General features: G+C 51.9%; 1 pseudogene; it reads left to right on the top strand.

Moving 5' to 3' along the window:
- Positions 1–6134: 6134 nt before the first annotated feature.
- On the top strand, positions 6135–7119 carry LOC114200021 (melanoma-associated antigen 8-like; annotated as a pseudogene).
- Positions 7120–16580: the final 9461 nt, after the last annotated feature.

Below are 16580 nucleotides of genomic sequence, written 5' to 3'. Positions count from 1 at the left end.
CGACTGACATCTGCTCCTCACTACCCCATGTTCAGTTCTGGTGGATCACATGGCAGGGAGAGTGTTTCCAACAAACCTTTCCCCAAGGCCACCCATTTTAGTGGTTCATTGTGTTCTCTCCCACCCTTCATTCACCATTAAGTAGTTTTTGTATGTCTTACCTAAAATCCCTCCAAGGTAAAGTGGATGTATTTAAGTTTCTGTGGAGATGTGAATCATCCCACTTCCCTCCGAAAATTTCTCTTATGAACCTCTCTATGAAAACCACTCACTTATTGGGTACTGCCAAGGAAATTTTCTATTTCACATCCTTTTCCCAGTGTCCATGTAGCTTTCCTTAGTTTTCTGTTTTCCAGGTTGAAATAATTGCCTTCAGGCTGTCTTCAGTGAACAGATTTGCTCAACTGGGTATCTTAGTCTTGTTTCAAATCTGAGGGAGTTGTGTTCATCTCAGTAGGAATGGTACCCAGACTTGGGTTTTAAGTGTAGAATGAATGAGGCTGGTATTTACACGCTGAAAGTCTGGTTTGATGTTTGCATGTAGGAAACTACACTCCCCCCCACCAATCTCCCCAGGGAACTCAGGGAGTGAGAGCCTCGGTGTGAGGGACACAGACTCATCAGTGTGCAGGGGGCGGGGACCCAACCCTGCCTGCCAGAGCCTGGGTGAGGAGCCCAGGAAGGACCGACAGAACGAACCCCCCCATCCTGCCCATTCCCCTTTCTTGCCCCCACCTAGCCCACCCTGGAACTCATCTCTGTCCTATGTGCTGTCAGCCCTAGGGGACCCTTTCCTATGGGGTCTGGATGTGACGAGCGCCTACTTCTGCCTCAGAGGCCTGAGAGACACCAGGACCTCCGTGGTTTCATCCGCTTCAGTGGCTGAGTGTGTGAGTGACATTCACCCCGCAGCCTCTGTCCTTACCCAGTTCAAGAGTTAAGAGTTTTATCATGTTCTGGGGGCACGTGGGTCCTCTCTTGGTTAAGCATCTGCCATCAGCTCAGGTCATGATCTCAGGATCCTGGGATCGAACCCCACACTGGGCTCCCTGCTCAGTGGGGACTCTGCTTCTCTCTCTCCCTCTGTGTGTGCTCTCTCTTTCTCAAATAAATAAATAAATACCTTTAAGAAAAAAGTTTTGTCATGTCCTGGACACCAGTCTGGACACCTTGCCTAGTTGTCTGGGCTCTGGACCAAAATCACAGGGCATTGGCCTAAGGATGGGTTGGAAAGGCATAAGAACGGAAGAAGCAAGGGACGGGGGTGGGAAGCTGGAGAGATAGAAGTTTGTTGGTTCTTGCTTCTGATGCCTTCCCGACCATCATTGTGCAAATGCCAAAGGCAAGCCCGCGCACACACCCGCTCCTGCGTTGGCCTGGTTCTTCCAGAGTGGAGGGGAAGCGTCCTCCCAGCAGAGAGGGAGCCCTGCTCACTGGCTCCTTGATTCCCACACGTGGGCTGAGCTCTGCTCTCTGGAAGGCCCTGGGCATGAGCAGTGAGGACACTAGCAGAAGCAGGACACGTCCCAGCCACAGGGGACTGAGTTTAGGGGTCGCACTCCCAGCAGGAAGGTGGGGAGGGGTGCCCTGAGACCTGCAGAAGAAATGGAGGCCGGGTGAGCGGGGATGGCTCCCGGGGCGAGCTCTGCAGTGGAAATGGCCCCAGCCCGGCCCGGGGGGGAGGGGCAGGGGGGTCTGGGGTGACCAGAGTGTCCCTGTGATTGCTTCTGTGCAGCTGGTCACCGGGAAGCTGGGTGGTGACACTGCCAGACTCCAGTCTCTGCCTCCGTGTCAGGAAAGGTGTGTGTGGGGGGGCAGAGTGCGAGCCTATGTGTGAGGTGCACAGGCACCGGCTCAGCGGGGTGCCAGGGGCAGGGCCCCAACCCTTCCGGGCGGGGTCCAAGTGAGGAGCCAAGGGAGGACCGAGGGCCCCCCGGGGTGCCCGCGCCCCTCTCCTGCCCACCCGGAACCCATGTCCTCCCGTCATGCTGTCAGCCCTAGGGGACCCCTTCCTATGGGGTCTGGATGTGACGAGTGCCAGCTTCCATCTCGGAGGCCTGAGAGATACCAGGACCTCCGTGTGTGGGAGGCCGGATCTCAGTCGGGCGAGGCAAGGCGTGCAGTTAGACCCACCCGTGAAGGAGCACAGAGTGGGGGTTTGGGGGACCCCTAGGAGCCAGATCGCCCATGCCGGCACCCTGAAAGACCCTCGAGCAGGGGCAGAGTCGTCCGACTGAGCTCCTCCCGTCGGGGCCCAGGGCAATGGACACGGGTCCCCAGATGGACGGGCCCGGGCCCTCCCTGGAGCGGGTTGCGGGGGGAGAGGGAGGACTGTGGGGGCCACTGCTCCCCGCTCAGGTCCAGCCACTCGGGCCCTGCCGCGGCCCGGCCCTGGGGGCCCCCCCGGGGAGGGTGGCCACAGGTGGGTGCGTCCGGTGAAATGCGCGGCGGGGGTCTGAGGGAGCTGAGGACCTGGGTCAGAGGGGAAGGATGCCAGGTCGGGACGGGGCAGGGGCACAGGCAGCCCCAGGGAGTCCGAGTGGTGCCGGGGTGGGGATCGATCGGGGGCAGGACCGAGGGACTCAGGAGCCCAGGACAGAGGGGACCTCACCGAGGTCGGGCCCCAGGGTGAGTCCGGGAAGGCCGCAGGGCGGGAAGGGGCCACGCGGCCAGTGCGGCGGACTGCTGCATCTGGGTCTCCCGAGAGTCTAGGGGCCTTGGCAGAAGGGGCAGGGCCTCCCTCGGGTGGACAGAGGGGCGGGCCCCGGTCCTGCTGGGCTTCATGCTGAGGATGCAGAGGGAGGACTGAGGGACCCTGGACCCCAGCACAGCGTCAGTCAGGGAAGGTCCGTGGAGGGGGGATGGGAACACGTGGTGAATCCGGACTTCCGCATCCGGGGCTCAAAGACCCGGGTGCTTTGGCAGAAGGAGCAGGGCCTCCCTCTGTTGGGCAGAGGGGAGGCCTCAGGTGCTGCTGGGCTTTACGGTGAGGATGCAGAGGGAGGTTTGAGGGACCCTAGGCCCCAGCAGACCGTCAGTCAGGGAAGGTCCGTTGGGGGGGAGATGGGAACACGTGGTGAGTCCGGACTTCAGCATCCGGGTCTCAAAGACGCTGGGTGCCTTGGCAGAAGGAGCAGGGCCTCCCTCGGGTGGGCAGAGGAGAGGGCCCAGGCAGTAATCTGAGTCAAGGTATGAACTCTGAGGGAGGACAGAGGAGACCTCACAGAGGTTGGGCCATTGTGTCTGTCCAGGAAGATCTCTGGGGTCCATGGGGATGTGTAGCGAGTCTGGACTTCAGGTTCTGGGTCTCAGAGAGTCCGGAGGTCTGGTGTAAGGAGCAGGGCCTCTAGTTGACAGGCCGGGGGGGCGGTGTGGGGGCAGGAGGGCCCAGGTTCTGTCAGGAGTCAAGGTGAGGACCAGAGGGAGGAATGAAGGACCCTGGACCCAGTAGGGAATCAGTCCTGGGAGGCCTCTGGGGGAGACAACGGTGACATGAGGCGTGTCCTGACTTCTGCTCTGGGTCCCAGAGACACTGAGCGCTTGTTGTGAGGAGTGGCCCTCAGGAGCAGGGATGAGGGCACCGGCCATCCAGGGAGTCCAGATGGGGAACAGAGGGTAGGGCTAAGGGACCCGAAGGACCCATCTCGGGGAAGCCCTGGACTTTGTAGCCGGACGCGACGTCCCACAGTCTTTGCCCGTGGCTCTCAGGGCAGTGAGGGCTTTGGTCGGAGGGGACGGGCCTGGAGACAGCAGAGACAGCATCACCAGCGGAGCTGCGGCTCATGCTGAGATCCCTGAGGGAGGGCTCAGGGAGGGACCTGGACTCCAGAACAGGGACAACGCACGGAAGCCTGCCCCTGCTGGCCGCCCTGGGAGGCCTGTTTGTGCCAAGTGCACAGGCCGTGTGTCAGCACGTCCGCATCCAGGTCTGTCCGAGGCTGGCGGCCTGCTTTAAAAAATGGGGGGGGGGGTCAGGAGCTAATGGGACTGGATGGGAGGACCCGGCGGGAGGACATGAGTGACCCTGGGCCCCAGAACAGAGTCAGTCCTGGGAGGCCCCTGAGCGGGAGGAGGACGAGTGGCGTGTCCAGACTTCCACATCCGGGTCTCAGAGAGGCTGGGGGCTGGGGTAGGAGGCAGGTCTTCAGGTCAGCAGCAGGGAGGGCTCCGTTCCTGCTGGAATCCAGGTGAGAACACTGAGGGAGAACTGAGGGGGCCCTGGACCCCAGAACAGAGTCATAGATGGGAGGCTCTGGAGCAGCCGTCCGCCTGAGTCGCACCCCCGAATTTGGCCTTGGATCTCAGGGATGTGCGGGGCGGTCAGAGGGGAAAGGACTCGGGACAGCAGAGGGCAGGGCCCCACGTCTTGTTGGAGACCAGGAGGGAGGCCGGCTGAGAGCTGAAGACCATAGAGCCTGAAACAGACAATGATTTTGTTGCCCTTGGGGGTCCTTCTTTGAAGTCCCCCAAGGTGGGGGAAGCAGCTGAAGTGTTTCCTGACTTCTGCACCCAGGTCTGAAGGAGGTGAGTCTTGGTCTGAGGAGTGTGGCCTCAGGTCAGCAGAGGATGGAGTCCCAAGACCCTGAAGGAGGACTGAGCTGACCCCCACCCAGACATAGGGGACCCAAATGAGGTCCTGCCCCAGTGGTTAGTCCTGCGAGGCCAGGCCAGGTGTCAAAAGTAAGCACCCCACTTTGTCTTCTGGGTCTCAGCAGGATGGTGGCTCCGGCCTGCAGGATGCATCCTGTGGTTAGGAAAAGGGATAGTTCCAGGTCCTGCCAAAAGCAAACATGAGCACCTGGAGAACAAAGAGTGATCTCCCGCCCCAGGACAGAGGGGCCAACCCGATCTCAGCTCTTTGTGAATTGGGTGGGATGCAGGGGGAGGGTTTGGCCTGCTGCCTCCTCACCCTCCTCTCAGAGCTCTCAGGGAGGTGAGGACCATGCTGGGAGAGGTCAGGGTCAGGTCATCTGAGGAAGCCCACCTGGGAGACACACAGGAGTCCCTACTCCTGCCAAGAGTCAATGCGGGGACCCCCGAGGGAGCAGTGAGTGGCTCCCAACCCACCCCTCGGGACAAGGAGGGAATGGCCCAGAAATCTGGCCAGCCCCTACCAGGCAGCCCTGGGAACGCTGGGCGGGGCCTGTCAGGCTGAGCCCCTCTTCCTTTCCAGGTCCCTGGTCTCAGGGAAGGGAGGGCCTGGGCCTGAGGGTCTGGACTCAGGTCAGCTGAGGAGGCAGGTGCCTTAGCTCTGGCTCTGGCTCTGGCCCTGGCAGGGGGGAAGGTGAGAAATGAGGCTATGTCTCCCACAGCAGTATCCTTAGGGCCCAGGCCTACCCTGCCACTTCTGTCAGCCATGGGGAGATGGGGGATCGGTGGGCCGACTGATTTCTCCTGACTGTTCCTTACGGCGTCTCCCAGAGATGAGGTCTTGGCACCAGGAGGGTAGCCTCAGGTCAACACAGGGAGTTTTCCCAGGTCTTCTGTGGGGTCAAGGTATAGACAGAGAGGCACACCCATCCCAGCACAGATGGAACCCCAAGCTTGGCCGTCCCTAGAGATCAGTGATGAGCCTTTAGACCATTGGCAGGCATGGGCAGAGGTGGGCCCCCTCACTTACCTTCTGTGGAGTCTCAGGGCTTTGCGGTCTTGCTGGGACCCTTTGGCCTCAGGCTGCGGGGGTGGGGCCCAGGCCCTGCCAGGGGAAATAGCAGTCCCCTGAGGGGCCAAGGAGGGGACTGCCCAGCTTGGACTGATGGGGACCTCACAGATTCTGCCCCAGCCCTCCTGTGTGCACTGGGCTTCCGTGGCCATGCTCTGTGTCTGCACCCCGAGGTGCTCCCTCCTTCCCTCCTCCAGGGGCTCCAAGAACTCAGAGTCCAGGCCTCTGTCTGAGGCAGGAGCCTCTAAGGTCAGAGAGCAGGGGAGGTGCAGGTGAGTGCCAGTGGTCAAGGTGAGGTACATGCTCTGAGCATGGAGCCAGGGGCTCGCCCATCCCACCCCAGAGGGGACCCCTCAGAACCCAAGTCCGACACAGTCCACTGTCAGCTCTGGGACCTTGGGCCTCTGTTGGCTGGGCCGCACCCTGAGGAGCCATCCCACCTCTTTCTTAGGTTCAGCCCGACACAAAAGCCATGCCCCTGGGTCAGAGGAGTGAGCTCTGGAAGGTGGAGGAAGACCCAGGAGAGGCCCAGGGCCTGGTGGAGGCACAACTGTCCGGGGCTGGGGAGGAGGAGCCCCCATCTCCTCCCTCCTCCTCTTCTTCCTCCTCCTCCTCCTCCTCCCCTTCCTCCTCCTGCTCTGTCCTGTTCCTGATTCCCCTGGGGGAGGGGTCTGCTACTGGGTCCCTGAGTCGTCCCCAGAGCCCTCAGAGTGCCTCCCCCTTCCCCACTGCCCAGGCAGCCAGGGCCTGGAGCCAGCCTGACCAGGGCTCCAGCAGCTCCGATGAGGAGGGGTCGAGCCCCTGGGAGGAGCCGGAAGTCACCCAACCCTGTCTCCAGGACAAACTTCACGTGAAAGTGGCTGCCCTGGTGGTGTTCCTGCTCCTCAAATACTGCAACAAGCAGCCGACCCGCCAGGCAGAGATGCTGGGGATTGTCAGCAGAGATTACCAGGGCGACTTCCCAGTGATCTTGGGCCAAGCAAGCCTCCAAGTGCATGAGGCTGGTCTTTGGCGTGGATGTGAAGGAAGTGGACCCCAGTGACCACTCCTACATCCTGGTGACTGTCCTGGGCCTCACCTGTGATGGAATGCTGAGCGGTGAGCCAGGCATGCCCAAGACCAGCCTCCTGGTGCTGCTACTGGGGGTGATCCTCCTGGAAGACGACTGTGCCCCTGAGGGGGAGGTGTGGGAAGTGCTGGGGGCCACGGGCGTGTATGCTGGCAAGGAGCACATCATCTGTGGGGAGCCCAGGGAGCTCCTCACCAAAGTCTGGGTACAGGAAGGGTACCTGGAGTACCGGTGGGTGCCTGGCAGCGACCCTGCCCGCTACGAGTTCCCGTGGGGTCCCAGGGCCCACGCCAAAACCAGCAAGTTGCAAGTGTTGGAGTATTTGCTCCGGGTCAATCTCAGGCAGCCTGGTTCCTCCCTGATCCTGTCTGAAGGAGCTGTGAGTTGATGAGGGAGAGGGGGCCCGAGTCCCAGTGGTGGCCAGGGCCTTTCCAGGCTTTGGTAGGGTCGGCAGCTTCTCCTGCGGGGTGCTGGGCATGAAGTGAGGCCACATTTTGGTTCTTCCCTGTGTGTGTGAAGAGAGAGCCCCGGGAGTTCTAAGTAGGGCAGGGCCAGGGAGGGTTGGGGGAAGAAAGCAGGGTGAAGAGCCAGCCTCTCTGGGGGCCTGTTCTCTGCGATGACTCTGACATCCAGAGCTTGGTTTTCTTGAGGAAGCTCTCAAATGTTGTTCCTTGGAATAGAAGGTTTAACCAGCTTCGGCACCTAAGTGTGGGCGTGACATCCACCCCACAGCATTTGTACTTACTCAGTTCAAGAGTTTTAAGAGTTTTGTCATGTTCTGGAAATAAGGTGGGAGATCTTCCCTCCTTGTTTGGGTTCTGGAATGAAATCACAGGGCATTGGCATAGGAATTTGTTGGAAAGGTGAAAGAATGGAGCAGTCAAGTGACGGGGTCAGGAAAGAGGGAAATAAAAGATTGTTCATTTTTGCTTCTTACTCCTTGGCGTCTGTCATTCTGCAAAAGTAACATAGATGTGTGCTCCTTCATTCGCTTGGTTCTTCAAGAAAGGAGGAGAAACGACATCTCAGCACAGAGGGAGCCCTGCTCACTGGCTCCTTGATTCCCAGACATGGGCTGAGCTCTGCTCTCTGGAAGGCCCTGGGCGTGAGCAGTGAGGACACTAGCAGAAGCAGGACACGTCCCAGCCACAGGGGCCTGAGTCTAGCAGCCGCAGTCCTGGCAGGAAGGTGGGGAGAGGTGCCCTGAGTCCTGCAGAAGAAACGGAAGAAGGGTGAGGGAGTGCGGCTCCCAGGGCAAGCACTGCAGTGGAAGTGCCCCTGGCCTGGGTGGCTCAGGGTGTTGGGTCACCGTGCTTCCCTCTGTGCAGCTGATCACCGTGAACCTGGGGGGCAACAGTGGCCCTGCTTGGCGACAGGGTGCCTTAGAGGTGGCAGCAAAGTCTGAAATGGATAATTGCTCTGAGACGTTCCTTCTGGATCATGGACAAACCAGGGAGAAATCTCCTCCTGGGGCAGGAAAAGAAGGTATCCTGCGCTCTCTTCCCAAGGCCGTTGAACACAGTGCACAGACTAGGTGTTTTATATCCGTCATCTGCAAGTATTTCTGGAGAAATACAGTGATATTCCTTCGAAGTGGAGCCCAGAAGACTCTAGACTGGCACTCTTGTCCTGACCATGCAAAGCCAGAACCCACTGCATTAAAAAGTCATTTTAGTTTGGTTATCTGGAGTGCAATTTGGACAGGTATAAGTAAGCAAGGTCTAGGTTTTGGTGGGGGGAGAAATGAGTGAAAGGAGTGGTTTGGTGGAAGAGCAACTGGGAGGGAGGGAAGGAGCTGGTCTTTGACCCACATTCTAGGAGCTTTGTATTGTGTCCAGCTGGGACAGTTCCCTCACACCTGAATGCCACACATATTCCCATATATCTCACAGATATCCTCTGATTTAGAAAATGGATTGAGTTTTACTTATGAAGCACCCTCTTTGGCTGATTAGCTATTCCATGTCCTATTGAGCTGCACATTCTCTAACATGACCTGGGTAACAAAAAAAAAAATACCCCAGAGGAGAGAGTGGAAGGCCCTGGGATCAAAACAACACTTGAAATCACTGCCATTCATCAAAGTTCCAATATATGCCAGGCACTGTGCAAGGTGCTTTCCATATATCACATGCATTCCTGCAGTCCTGCAAGACGGGGCTTATCAAACTCACTCACTTAACTCACTCACTTCAGAAAGAACCTGAGGCTCCTAGGACTTGGTCATTTTCCCAGGATCACGTGGCTAGTGAGTGACAGGGCAGAGACTAGAACCCGGGTCTGAATTCGTGTAGAGTCCACGCTGTTCCCACCCACTGCAGTCTGTGTCCAACCTTGTGAGTCCTACATCATTCCTGAGGACAGCATGGTGTCTTCCAGGTGACAAAAAGAAGGATGCTGTGGCTCAGGTACTAAAAAACCTGTTGCTAAGGAAGGAAGGTGACAATGAGAATCAAACAGGTTTTGGGTACTGTCTGTGGGCTTTATTAACCTAGAGTTCTTCTGCCTGAGCCTCAGAGTTCTTTGAGAACTGACTGCCCAGGTGCTGGCATTTTTTGCAGACCTAGCACTTTCCCAAATTACAGCAGCCTTTCCCTGGTATTCCCCTGTGTGCTCTTCTGTCTCATTCTTGAACCTGGCCTGCTAAGGAGCTCATCACTGGTCCCCATGGAACAGCTAGGAATCACCTTCTCTCCCCCAACATAGAACCTTACTCTCTGTAGTAATCCTCTGGTCACTAAATGAAGAAAGTGAATCCTCCCTGCTGGAATCACAGAATCGTTTGAAAATTAGATGTCATCCTGTACTTGAAAGTATCTGTCACACAGGAGGTGCTTGAAAAGTTCAAAGAATTCCAAGGCAAACTGACCTCAAAAACTCCTCCCCTGGCATGCCTGGGTGGCTCAGTCGGTTAAACATCTGCCTTTGGCTCAGGTCATGATCCCAGGGTCCTGGGCTCGAGTCCCACATCAGGCTCCCTGCTCAATGGGGAGCCTGCTTCTCCCTCTGCCCGCTGCTCCCCCTGCTTGTGCAATCTCTTTCTCTCTCTCTCACTGACAATTAAATAAATAAAATCTTAAAAAAAGAAACTCCTCCCAGCAATAAAGTCAGTCGTCATAACAAATTATAATAGTTGCATTTGGTTAAGCCCCTACTGTGTAACAATACATGGGAGAAACTTTAATGTTCATCCATAGTGTGTCTTGCTTTCCTTCCAGGATACAGGGGACACCACCTTGCCAGTCCCCTTGTAGTTAGGGAGGGTTGCGCGATAACCCTTTGCCATGGAGATGTGAACAGAAGCATTGTTTCTCACATCCAGGCATTTGCGAGCCAGTGTGTCCGTTCCATGCTGTCTCCCTTGATTCACCAGCAAACATGGTGACCCCGTGTTGAGATAGGGGAGCCACAAGATGAAAGCAACCTGGACCCAGGGTCTAGGAAAAGCAGAGGGCCCCTGCCAAACTGTATCAGAATTTGTGTGCACAAAGATGCACTTCTGTTGTGTTAGCCCTTCAAATGTCACAGTTTGTTGCATCAGTTAGCAGTTACTTTCACGCAGCCGCTTTTTTTGTTGTTGGGCTTATCTAGAAATTTTACTTAAGAAGGTAGTAGTACATGTCTTCCTATTGCAGAAAACTTCTAAACATACAGATGAGTCACAATATCCCCCTTTCAAAGTTCCTCCACAATTTAGCCTCCTCCTCGGAAGTCACCATGACTAAAAATCTAGTGTGTGTTATTTTTATTTTTTTAAATTAAAACATTTTTTTCCATTGAGAGAGAGAAAGAGTGTGTGAGCGGAGGGAGGGGCAAAGGGAGAGAGAGAGAGAGAGAGAGAGAGAGTCTCTCAAGCAGGCTCCATGCTCAGCACAGAGCTCGACTCGGAGCTCCGTCTCAGGACCCTGAGATCATGACTTGAACTGAAATCAAGCTTCGGACGCTTAACCAGCCGAGCCACCCAGGCACCCCTAGTGTGTGTTATTCTAAAGGTGACTATGGCTTCTTCATAGATATGCTCTACGAATATAGTGTTTTTATTCAACCTATCCCGTAATACTGTGCATATTGATCTGCCACTAGCTTTTGTCACTTAATAAAATGGATGCAGGATCTTCCCATGACAGCACATATAGATCCACCTCATTTTTGAAACTATTCCCTGGAATGTTAAAGTTTGTATATACCATAATTAATCACATAAACAATTTTTTCCGGGTGGAAACAAGTTGTTTTCCCTTTATCGTATATATTATATCGTATAATAAACGAAAACAACATCTTTGACTATGAATCCTTGGGTAGACATGAATGTTTTCTAAGAAGATATACATACTAACATAGACACTGGGTTAGCGTGGAGAGGGTGTGAATTGTTTAACATTTCATAAATGTGTCTGAAATTTTATTCCACAAGTGCTATACCAGTTTGCAGTCTCATAAAAATTGGAACTGATTTAAGATTCTGCAATATCAACAAGACACATCCCCCTCTACTTTGAGAAAGAGGGATTTGGCCAGAATGACCAGCAGCCAGGGGAGGAGACCAGCCAGGACACCCTCAGCTAGTGAGGGGCACTGAGAGCATCCTGGGGAAAGTGATGGCCAGAGTCCATGAGAGAAAATGAGTACGAAACCAAGTCCAGAGAGCCCCAGGCAGGCTGGCAGTCAGGGCTCTGAATCTAGAGTTCAGCTTAGGGGGAAAGGGGCCAAAAGGAGAGAAGGTGGAGAGGCGGAGGGATTCAGGAGAAAGAACGTGGATGGGCTGGATGGGCTGGGGAAGCCTCTGAATCCTTATCACCAGCTGGAAGTTGTGGGGTGGTGTGACAGGGCAGGTCTGTTGGATGAATGGATCAGCAGAGTGCCAGACACCCCACTACTGTAGAGTCCCCCTACCTCTGTCAGGAAGAGTACACCTGGCTCCCTGCCCCTGCAGATAAAGGGCTGGGCATGGACACGCTTGAAAGCTGTCCAAATGGTGTCCACGGCTCAGACTGCCTTCCAGGGCTCCTGAGGTCGTGGCATAGCAGGGGCGGGTGTCCTGTCCTGTGGCTAGGACGGCTGGCCTGTGTTGCCACCAGTCTGCAGGGTGGGTGGAAAACCTGTGGAGATGGCCTTTTCTTATTCAACTGATGAGAAAGTGTGGGCTCCAGTGCAGGACAAGGAGCATAAATGGGCTGGGGAAATCTGATAGACCATGTTTCCTAGGAAGGAAGCTCCATGGACCATCCTGTTGAGAGCATCCCCACCTCCAAGATGGTGTTTGGACCTGGGGAGGAGACGTCCATGGTGACACCCTCAATAATAGTTTCCCATAGGAATTCTGAAGTTCCGTGAGCATTTGGAGAACTGTGGGTTTCATCCATGGAGGTGGAAGGCCCAGGCAGGGGGCAGGCTTCACATTTTGAATCAGTGAATGGCACCCTCCAGCAACTTGATTTATATATACGTATGTATATGTATATGTAATTTTTCTTAAAGGTTTTATTTATTTATTTGACAGAGAGAGGGACAGCGAGAGAGGGCACACAAGCAGGGGGAGTGGGAGAGGGAGAAGCAGGCTTCCCGCGGAGCAGGGAGCCCGATGTGGGACTCGATCCCGGGACCCTGGGGCCATGACCTGAGTCGAAGGCAGACACTTAACAGACTGAGCCACCCAGGAGCCCTGTGTATATAATTTTTAAAGGAAACATGGAAAAATTCCTCTGATAGGTGGATTTCTCGTTGAATACAGGCATATATATATGCCATTTTGGGTTACTTTTTAATACTCTGCTCCTGGCACCCTTGTTAAGGCTGAACATATATCCACCAGTACTCAACACTTACTTCCTCTAACCTTGTTTCAGGAAGCTGGCAGCTCTGTAGTAACTAAAGTTACTCTTGACAAACAGAGCAAGCGGCTGGGGACAACTTTGGGCCCAGGAGGCTAGGATTCCATGAATCCATCCTCTATGTCCTATATCTAATTGGAAAATCTCCATGATGCATTCTCCATCTAACTGGTAGACTGTTAGCATTTTAGAGGTGAAACCTGTTACTCCAACTGAAGCCTTCACACAGATCCACTCTGTGAACGTGAGCAAGCCAGAGTAGTCTGGTGGAAATGAGGACTGTGAACCCAATCCCATCCACTCAGCACCCTTTCTTCCCCCTTGGGGCAGTGAGTCCCAACACCAGCCACAGAACCCTAGGCTTCCCCCTACTTGCCCGAGCACAGCTGGGAATGTTCTGTGCTAGAAGACTATTTCTCAGACATGGAATTCCTTATGTTCCTGCACAGGTGTATAAATGTGGGCTCCATTCTGTCCAATACTCCGAATGCTAGTTTTGCTGCCCGGCTTTTCCTGCCAACAACTTGTGGCCCCCCAACCTCTGTATACCCAGCACACTTTACCATCCCCTGTCTTGTTTCCCTAAGTCCTCATTGCCCACCACTCCTGAACTAGGGGCACACCGTCCTCCTACCTTTGTTTCTCTATTCTCAGCACAGGACTGGGTATTCTCTCTCCAACGCCCCTCCCTAGGATTTTGCACAGTCTCCTCTCTCCTGCTAACACCAATCCCCGTCTCTATCTTCCCAGACCTGGGTCGGCTTCAAAATCTCCTCTGAGAAAGAGGTCCCTCCCTTGACCTGGTAGCTCTCAGCACTGAGTAGGTCCTCTCTATCTTTCCAGCGGTGCTTCCTTCTTTTGAAATTATTCTTAAATCATGTTCAAATATTCTCAAAAGAATGGGGGGTTTGGTTCATTTTGCTTTCACCTGTTGCCTCTGCTCACCACAGGGCATAGAGCCCCCTTGACTGATTTTCAGATTCCTTAATCTCAAACAAAATCTATGTGGTAGGGTGAATAATAACCCTCCTAAAGATATCCATGTTTTAAATCCACGAATCCCTGGATATTACATTTGTGACAAAAGGTACTTTGCAAATGTGATTAAATTAAGGATAGTGAGATCTGGAGATTATTCTGGATTATATACATGGGCCCCGCATGTAATCACAAGAATCCTTCTTAGAGGGAAACAGAGGGACACTTGCAAAAGACAGAAGAGAAGAAGACATTGACCACAAAAATGAAGTTTGCATCATTGTAGTGATGTGGCTGCAACCCAAGGAATCCTGTCAGTCTTAGGAGATGCAAAGAACCAGTTTTGCAGATTTTAGTAAAAACTCATTTTGGATTTTTGACTTATAGATCTTTCAGAGAATAAACTTGTGTAATTGTAAAGCATGATAACTTTGCTAATTTTTTTACAGTGGCAACTGGAAATAAATACAATCTATTAAAGCTTGTGCAGCTTAATGTCCTTTAAGAACATAGTTGAAGTGTTTCCTCTACGAGTTAGCTGGGACACAGTTAAATTACTTGAAAACAGTGTGATCCTTTTGAGGTATTTTAGGTGAGATGAGAGAGCAGTGTTTAATCTATGGTCAAGAATTCTTCACTACTAAGGAAAAGCCTTTTGAGTACTTTAACCAATACACTATGAATGATAAAATTTTCCACTCTTTTGGGAACAAGAAATATACCTAGCTCTATGTGAGTTCAAGAGGTCTCCTTCTGCACCTTTTCTCTCTCCAGTATTCTGTAGTGCAAGTTCTAGCCACCTTGGCCTCCATCTCAACAGGAAACAATCTGGCTCCCCCACTGTTCATTGTGGTCTGCAATCTCTCTCTAGGATGTAAGCTGGTGGCAATTGTAGGGCTTGCCTTACTTGTTTTATCATTTATCAGAAATCACTGTCCCTTGTTACCTAATTCCAATAAATTAAAAAGTTTTGTTTTATATACATAAATACATGTATACATATATATACATAAAATGTATTTATATAAATATATACACATATATATTTAAGATTTTATTTATTTATTTGAGAGACACAAGGGGAGAGAGAGAGAGAGAGAGAGAGAGCACGAGCAGAGGGGAGGGGCAGATGGAGAGGGAGAAGGAGACACCCTGCTGATCAGGAAGCCTGACTCAGGGCTTGATCTCAGGACCCTGGGATTGTGACCTGAGCTGAAGGCAGATGCTTAACTGACTGAGCCACCCAGGTGCATATATATATATATATATATATATATATATATATATATATTTAGTTGTTTTGGTAGCTGTGTATATTTGGTCCCTGTTACTTCATATTGGCCAGAAGCAGAAGTCCTATGCTCCAAACTTAAAACCTAAATTATCTATGCATAACAAATGTCCAAACATTTCAAATTTATTCAAAGTAAATAGGTGACGGGGATTAAGGAGTGCACTTGTTGTGATGAGCACCAGATGTTGAAAGAAAGTGTTGAATCACTATATTGTACACAGGATCTAATATTACACTATATGTTAACTAACTGGAATGAAAATAAAAACTTAAAAAAAAGTATTAGTATTTCTGAAAACGGGTGTGAAGACAGAGATAAAAAGAGAAGGAGCAATCGAATACCCACTTAAAGAGTATTTAGAGTGCCACATCCCCTCTTCACCTCAGGTTGGTGATGTTTGTCATGTTTACTTTGACCCCAACAAAAGTCTGAGGTTTTATTCTCTGGAGAGGTCTCTGAACAGCAGGATGCCAAGTACAAACCCTAACCCTAACCCTGACCTTAACTCTGACCCTAAACCTAAACCTCCCCCTAACCAGTAACCCCTAAACTCTACCCCTAGCCCTAGGTCTAGCCCTGAACCTAATCTCTGGTAGAGGTCTCTGAATGGTACATTCCCTCACCCCAACCCTAACGCTAGGTCTAAATCTAATCCTAACCCAAACCGAAACCCTAACCCTTAACCACTAACCCTTTAACCAAACCATAACCATAACCATAACCCTAGCCCTAAATTTATTCCTCTGCAGTGGTCTCTGAACTGCAGTATAATAAGCACATATACTCACCCTGAGCCTACCCCTAACCCTAACTCTTATTCTAGCCCTAAACTGAATCCAAATCCTAGATTGGAGAAAAAATGATTTGATATATATATATATATATATATATATATATATATATATATATATATATATACACACACAATGGATCATTACTCAGCCTTAAAAAAAGAATGAAATCTTGACGTTTGTAATGACATGGATGGACTAGACAGTATTATTCTAAGCGAAAACCTAATACTAACCCAAACACTAACTGCTAACCACTAACCCCTAACACTAACCCTAAACTTAACCCTCTGCAGAGGTCTCTGAATTGCAGGATAATAGGCACATATACTCCCTGGCCCTAACCCTAAGCCTAACCTCTCTCTACATATGTGTGTGTGTGTGTGTGTGTGTGTGTGTGTGTGTGTGTGTATTACATATATATATGTAATATTCCATTATATATAATTCCAAACCATATGTATATATTCCATTATGGAATATTAGTCATAAAAGGACCATTTTATATATATAATGGAATATTAGTCATAAAAAAGAATGAAATCTTGTCATTTGCAATGCCATGGATGGAACTAGAGAGTATAATGCTGAGTGAAATGAGTCAGTCAGAGAAAGACAAGTACCATGATTTCACTCATAAGTAGATTTAAGAAACAAAACAACTGAGCATGGGGTTAGGGAAAGAGAGACCAACCAAGAAACAGACTCTTACCTATAGAGAACAAACTGATGGTTACCAGAGAGGAGGTGGGCGGGGGGAAATGGGTTGAATAGGTGATGGGCATTAAGGAGGGCACTTGTCAGTGATGAGCACCGGGGGTTGTATGGAAGCGTTGAATCACTAAACTCCACACCTGCAACTAATATTACACTGTATGTTAACTAACTGGAATTTAAACAAAAACTTGAGAAAAAAAAAAAAACAGAATTGAAAGACTGTGGGACACACAC

This window comes from Eumetopias jubatus, unplaced genomic scaffold, assembly GCF_037043125.1.
Source record: "Eumetopias jubatus isolate StellerSeaLion01/CBP00866 unplaced genomic scaffold, mEumJub1_p1.0 scaffold_11, whole genome shotgun sequence".
NCBI classification, from domain to species: domain Eukaryota; kingdom Metazoa; phylum Chordata; class Mammalia; order Carnivora; family Otariidae; genus Eumetopias; species Eumetopias jubatus.
The sequence above is the reverse complement of the archived record's forward strand: the minus strand, read 5'-3'. Positions and strand labels throughout refer to the sequence as shown.